General features: G+C 44.6%; 1 non-coding gene across 1 annotated transcript; it reads left to right on the top strand.

The window, feature by feature from the left end:
• The first annotated feature begins 3,279 nt into the window (after positions 1 to 3,279).
• On the top strand, positions 3,280 to 3,351 carry TRNAG-CCC (transfer RNA glycine (anticodon CCC)). Its single transcript has one exon. It is a non-coding gene; the product is annotated as a tRNA-Gly (tRNA).
• Positions 3,352 to 6,000: the final 2,649 nt, after the last annotated feature.

Genomic DNA, 6,000 nt, shown 5'->3' with positions numbered 1-6,000 from the left:
TGGAAATCACCTAAATGTCCATCAACAGATGAATGGATAAAGAATGTGTAGTATGTATATACAATGGAATATTACTCAGCCATAAAAAAGGATGAAATAATGCCATTTGCGGCAACATGGATGCAACTACAGATAATGATACTAATAAGTGAAGTAAGTCAGAAAGAGAAAGACAAATACCGTATGATTCCACTTTTATGTAGAGTCTAAAATATAGCACGAATGAACTTATCTACAAAACAGAAACAGACTCACAGACATAGAGAACAGACTCGTGCTTGCCAAGGGGAGGAAGGGAGAGGTTTAGACTGGAAGTCTGGGGTTAGTAAATTCAAACTCTTTCATTTAGAATAGATAAACAACAAGGCCCATCTGTATAGCACAGGGAACTATATCCAATCTCCTGAGATAAACCATAATGGAAAATAATATTTTTAAAGGAATGTATATATGTATATAACTGTCACTTTGCCATATAGCAGAGATGGGCACAACACTGTAAATCAACTATGCTTCCATACAAAATACATTTAGACAAGAGCAAATGGAGATGACCTCCGCCCATTGTCAAGAGGATGAAAACAGAAGAACACATAAGCCATAGGCACTCAATGAATTCTCCCACAAGGTGATGCCTGATATGCTCCCCGGTGACCTGGCCAAGCTCATCTTCCATCAGTGCCTCCCTTGCTCACTCTGCTCCAACCACATGCACCTCCTCTCTGTTCCTCCATGATACAAATATCATAAGTTCAATCTAACCCTTCACTTGGTTCTGACATCTGCCTGGACCATTCCTCCCCAAACTTCTCTTGCTTATGACTTTGCTTTCCGCCTCTGCTCATTGCCAAAATAGGCACTCAGTAATATTATTGAATTCATGAATAAATGGGTGGGTGATGGGAGGATGGATGGGTGGGGGTATGGATGATGAATGATGAGCAGATGGTAGGAGAGAGATGGGTGAACGGACGGATGGATGGATGGGTAGACGGATGGATGGATGGGTGGGGTGGGTAGGTGGATGAATGGATGGATGGATGGGTGGGTAAAAGGATCAAAGGATGGGTAGATAGATGAATGGATGGATGGATGGATGGGTGGCTGAGTGGATGAATGGGTCATTTGTGGGTAAGGGAACTGATTCAGTGCTGGAACTGAGACATCATAGACACCCAAATCTCTGGCCAGATCCCCATGCTCAGGGCTTCAGATTAAGATCATGTCAGGGAAGCGCCATCTCATCTCTGAGTCTGACTAGCACTGCCCTCTGCTGGCTGACTTTGAGTTTGCAAGCAACCCACCATCTCCCTGTAATGTAAAAACAAAGGCTGTTTGTTGTTGCTTAGGGGCTAAGTCAGGACACTCACCATCTCCTGAAACTTGCTCAAACTTACGACCATTGAGTTGATAATACCATCCAACCATCTTGTCCTCTGTCATTCCCTTCTTCTCCTGCCCTCAATCTTTCCCAGCATCAGGGTCTTTTCTAATAAGTCAGTTCTTCACATTAGGTGGCCAAAGTGTTGGAGCTTCAGCTTCAGCATCAGTCCTTCCAATGAATATTCAAGGTTGATTTCCTTTAGGATTGACTGGTTTGATCTCGTTGCGATCCAAGGGACTCTCAAGAGTCTTCTCCAACACCACAATTCAAAAGCATCAATTCTTTGATGCTTAGACTTCTTTATGGTCCAACTCTCACATCCGTACATGACTACTGGAAAAACCATAGCTTTGACCACACGGACCTTTGTTGGCAAAGTGATGACACTGTCTAGGTTTATCATAGCTTTTCTTTCAAGGAGCAATTGGCTTTTCATTTCATGGCTACAGTCACCACCTGAAATGATTTTGGAGCCCAAGAAAATAGTCTGTCACTGTTTCCATAGTTTCCCCATCTATTTGCCATGAAGTGATGGGACTGGATGCCAGGATCTTCGTTTTCTTAATGTTGAGTTTTAAGCTAGCTTTTTCACTCTCTTTCACCTTCATCAAGAGGCTCTTTAGTTCCTCTTCACTTTCTACCATAAGGGTGGTGTCGTCTGCATATCTGAGGTTATTGATCTCTCTCTCAGCAATCTTGATTTCAGTTTGTGCTTCATCCAGCTAGGCATTTTGCATGATATACTCTGCATATAAGTTACATAAGCAGGGTGACAATATACAACCTTGACATACTCCTTTCCCAATTTGGAAGCAGTCCATTGTTCCATGTCCGGTTCTTACTATTGCTTCTTGATCTGCATACAGGTTTCTCAGGAGGCAGGTAAGGTGGACTGGTATTCCCATGTGTTTAAGAATTTTCCCCAGTTGGTTGTGATTCAACAGTCAAAGCCTTTAACATAATCAATGAAGCAGAAGTAGATGTTTTCTGTAATTCTCTTGCTTTTTCTACGATTCAATGGATGTTGGCAATTTAATCTCTGGTTCCTCTGCCTTTTCTAGATCCAGCTTGAGCAAAAAAATAGGCTGTAATCAAAATTAATCTTTACCATCTTAACAAACATTTATGAAGCACCTCTTCACACAGCAAACAAAAAAACAAAGATCTCTATATCATAGAACTTGAGATCAGGATGGGAGAGGTGGTTAATACTGACTATAAACACAATGATAAAGTGAGAAAACTTCAGTGTTAGAAGATGATAAACTTTGTAGAGAAAAATTCAGCAGGAAAGGGAGCAGATATCATGGGGACTTCATTAAAAAAAAAACAAAACAGCTTTATTGAGGTATAACTGACATATGCACATTTAAATGCACAACTTTAAATTCCAGAATCTGATAAGTTTTGATGTAAATATACCCTGTGAAGGGCTTCCTTGGTGGCTCAGCAATAAAGAATCCAACTGCCAATGCAGGAGACGTGGGTTCAATCCCTGGATTGGGAAGATCCCCTGGAAAAGGAAATGGCAGCCCACTCCAGTTTTCTTGCCTGGGAAGTTCCATGGATAGAGGAGCCCGGCCAGCTAGAGTCCATGGGAGGGCGGTAATAAAGAGTCAGATGTAACTTAGCATCTAAACAACGAAAACATACTCTGTAAAAGTACGAGCACAATCAAACAGTGACTCTTCCTATTACTCTCAAAAGGTCCTTCGTGCCCTTCTGTGACCTCTCCTTCCCTCTCTCCCTGCTTCTGGGCCCCAGACAACCCCTGATCTACCTTCTGTTATTACAGGTCAGCATGCATGTTCTATGGCAGAGTTTTTCCATCTTGGTGCTTTTGACATTGGGGTTGAAAAGGTGAAACCAACTTAAGAAACTGGATTTTGGGGACTTCCCTGGTGGTCCAGTGGCTAAGACTCTGTGCTCCCAACGCAGGGGGCCAGGTTCGATTCCTGGTCAGGGAACTAGATCCTGCATGCTGCAACTGAGAGTTCATATGCCACCACGATGATCAAAGATCCTGCCAGCTGCAACTAAGACCTGGTGCAGCCAAATCAATGAATTTTTAAAATAGTGAAGGAAAAAAAAAAAGGTCACAGACTTATTGCAGAAGCGCTAAGGAAACTTGGAATGCTCTTCCTGAGCTACATATTTTGAAATTTGTGAAAGGACATGATGTCTGTAATGGTAGGTCTGTGGTTCTCAGCTGTGGGTGGGGATTCTGCCCCAAGGGGCCACCAGGCCACAACTGTGAGTGTCACCACTGGGGTGGGGGCTCCTGGCATTGAGTGGATGGGGCCAGCAATGCTGCTGAGCCCCTCACAGTGCTCAGGACGAACCCCTATAGAGAAGGACTCAGTCCCCATGTCAGCAGTGCTAGGGGAGAGACCTTGTTTAATTTAAACTGTCAAGACACATGAAACAATATAAACAGCCTTGTTGGTTTGTCCACATAATGTACTTTTAGCACACATGGGTCATCATAGGCGTTACCCATGGAAGCAGCTCTTGGGACTTCCCTGACCCAGTGGCTAAGACTCCATGTTCCCAAAGCAGGGGGCCTGGGTTCAATCCCTGGTCAGGGAACTAGATCCCATATGCCACAACTAAGAGTTCATATGCTGCAACTAAAGATCCTGAGGGCCGCAACTAAGACCAATCAAATAAATAAACAAAAATGGCTAAGACCAGCTGTGGTATGGGGGCTTCCCTGGCGGCTCAGCAGTAAAGAGGCCGCTTATAGTGCAGGAGTTGTTCAATCGCTCAGCTGCATCTGACTCCCTGCGGCCCCATGGACTGCAGCACGCCAGGCTTCTCTTTCCTTCACCACCTCCCGGAGTTTGCTCAAACTCATGTCCATTGAGTCAGTGATATTATCCAACCATCCCATCCTCTGTTGCCCCCTTCTCCTCTCAATCTTTCCCAGAATCAGTCTTTTCCAACGAGTCGGCTCTTCGCATCAGGAGGGCAAAGTACTGAAACTTCAGCTTCAACATCAGTTCTTTCGATGAATATTCAGGGTTGATTTCCTTCAGGATTGACTGGATTGATCTTCCTGCTGTCCAAGGGACTCTCGAGAGTCTTCTCCAGCATCACAGTTTGAAAGCACCAGTCCTTCTGTGCTCAGCCTTCTTTATGGTCCAGAGGGAATGGCAACCCACTCCAGTATTCTTGCCTAGAGAATTCCATGGACAGAGGAGACTGGTGGGCTACAGTCTATGGGGTTGCAAAAAGTCGGACACAACACAACTGAGCGACTGAGCACATTTGGTTTTTAAAGAGAACAAATTATTATGGACTGAAGCCCACCAGTATGCAGACACCTGTTAGAGCAGCTGTGAAAAATTCAGTCCCCGAATATCCACACCCCTCACCCCATCTGATGATGTAAAGAAACCAGCTGCCCTGTGCTGGAGGGCAGGGGGGCTCAGCCTTCAAAGGCACATTCTAAAACCTGCAGCCAGCTGTTTGCAGCTGGAAATTGTGAGCCACTTCAGGATCCCTGAGAAGCAATGGGAAGTGGATTTTGTCAGTGACTCACCACCAGTGAAAGTCCTGAACACGTAAGCCCCCCTCCTACCCCCAGGAGGTACTAGGAGACCTTCAGGGTGGAGGCTGGCACCCTCCTGCCCCTCCCACCTCCTTCAAAAACAACTCCTATTTCTATGCCTCGTGAAGCAGGAGAAACCGGACGTTTAGCAACATAGACAAGTTCAAAGAGCACAGTGTTTAAAACACCCACCTGCTCTTATTCAAAAACAGACACGGTTTAATATTCAAGGGTTCTTTCCTCGGATGTTTTTGCAACCTCATATTTCAATATTATTTACAGATTTATTTTCACAAGACTGGCATCATTAGTGAAGGTCTGAACATCTTATTTTGGAACCTACATTTTTTTTTCTTTTAAGAGTATATTATGGCTTGGCAGTTCCTCAAAAAGCTAAACATAGAGTCACCATATGACAGTGATTCCACTCCTAAGTGTACACCAGAAGGAATAGAAAGCGAGGACTAGAATAGATATTTGTGAACGTATGTCCAGAGCAGTGTGATTCACAAAAGCCAAAAGATACAAATGACACAAACGTCCTTCGATAGATTAATGAGGAGATAAACACAGGTGTCCCTCCACACACTGGAGCATCACTCAGCCACGAAAATGGGAGAAACTCTGATGCTTGCTATCACATGGACCAACCCTAAGAACACGATGCTCAGTGGGAGAAGCAGGCACAGAAGGACACACAGGGTGTGGTTCTACCCATGGGAAGCGTCCAGAACAGGCCAATCCATAGACACAGAGAGTGGGTTCATTTTTAACATCCTACTTTGAAATAATTCTAGGCTTGTAGAAGAAGGCAAAGACAGTCTCCAGAGTGGCTGTGTACCTTTCACCACCAGTTCCTAAGAATTGCTTTGAAACTTTTCATTGTGGGAAAATACATATCCTGTGAAATTTACCATCCTGTCCATTCTGGGATCACATCCAGGCGGGGGCCGTAGGCTGCTGCCTGATTCCTTCCAGGGTCACAGTGAAATCCAACAGGGTGGGGTGCTTGGATCACTCCAGGGAGGAGCACCCCTTGTGGGCCCCAGAAGGACATCAGGCA

The sequence above is a fragment of the Ovis aries genome, chromosome 5, assembly GCF_016772045.2.
Source record: "Ovis aries strain OAR_USU_Benz2616 breed Rambouillet chromosome 5, ARS-UI_Ramb_v3.0, whole genome shotgun sequence".
NCBI lineage: Eukaryota > Metazoa > Chordata > Mammalia > Artiodactyla > Bovidae > Ovis > Ovis aries.
This window is presented reverse-complemented; position numbering and strand designations above follow the sequence as displayed.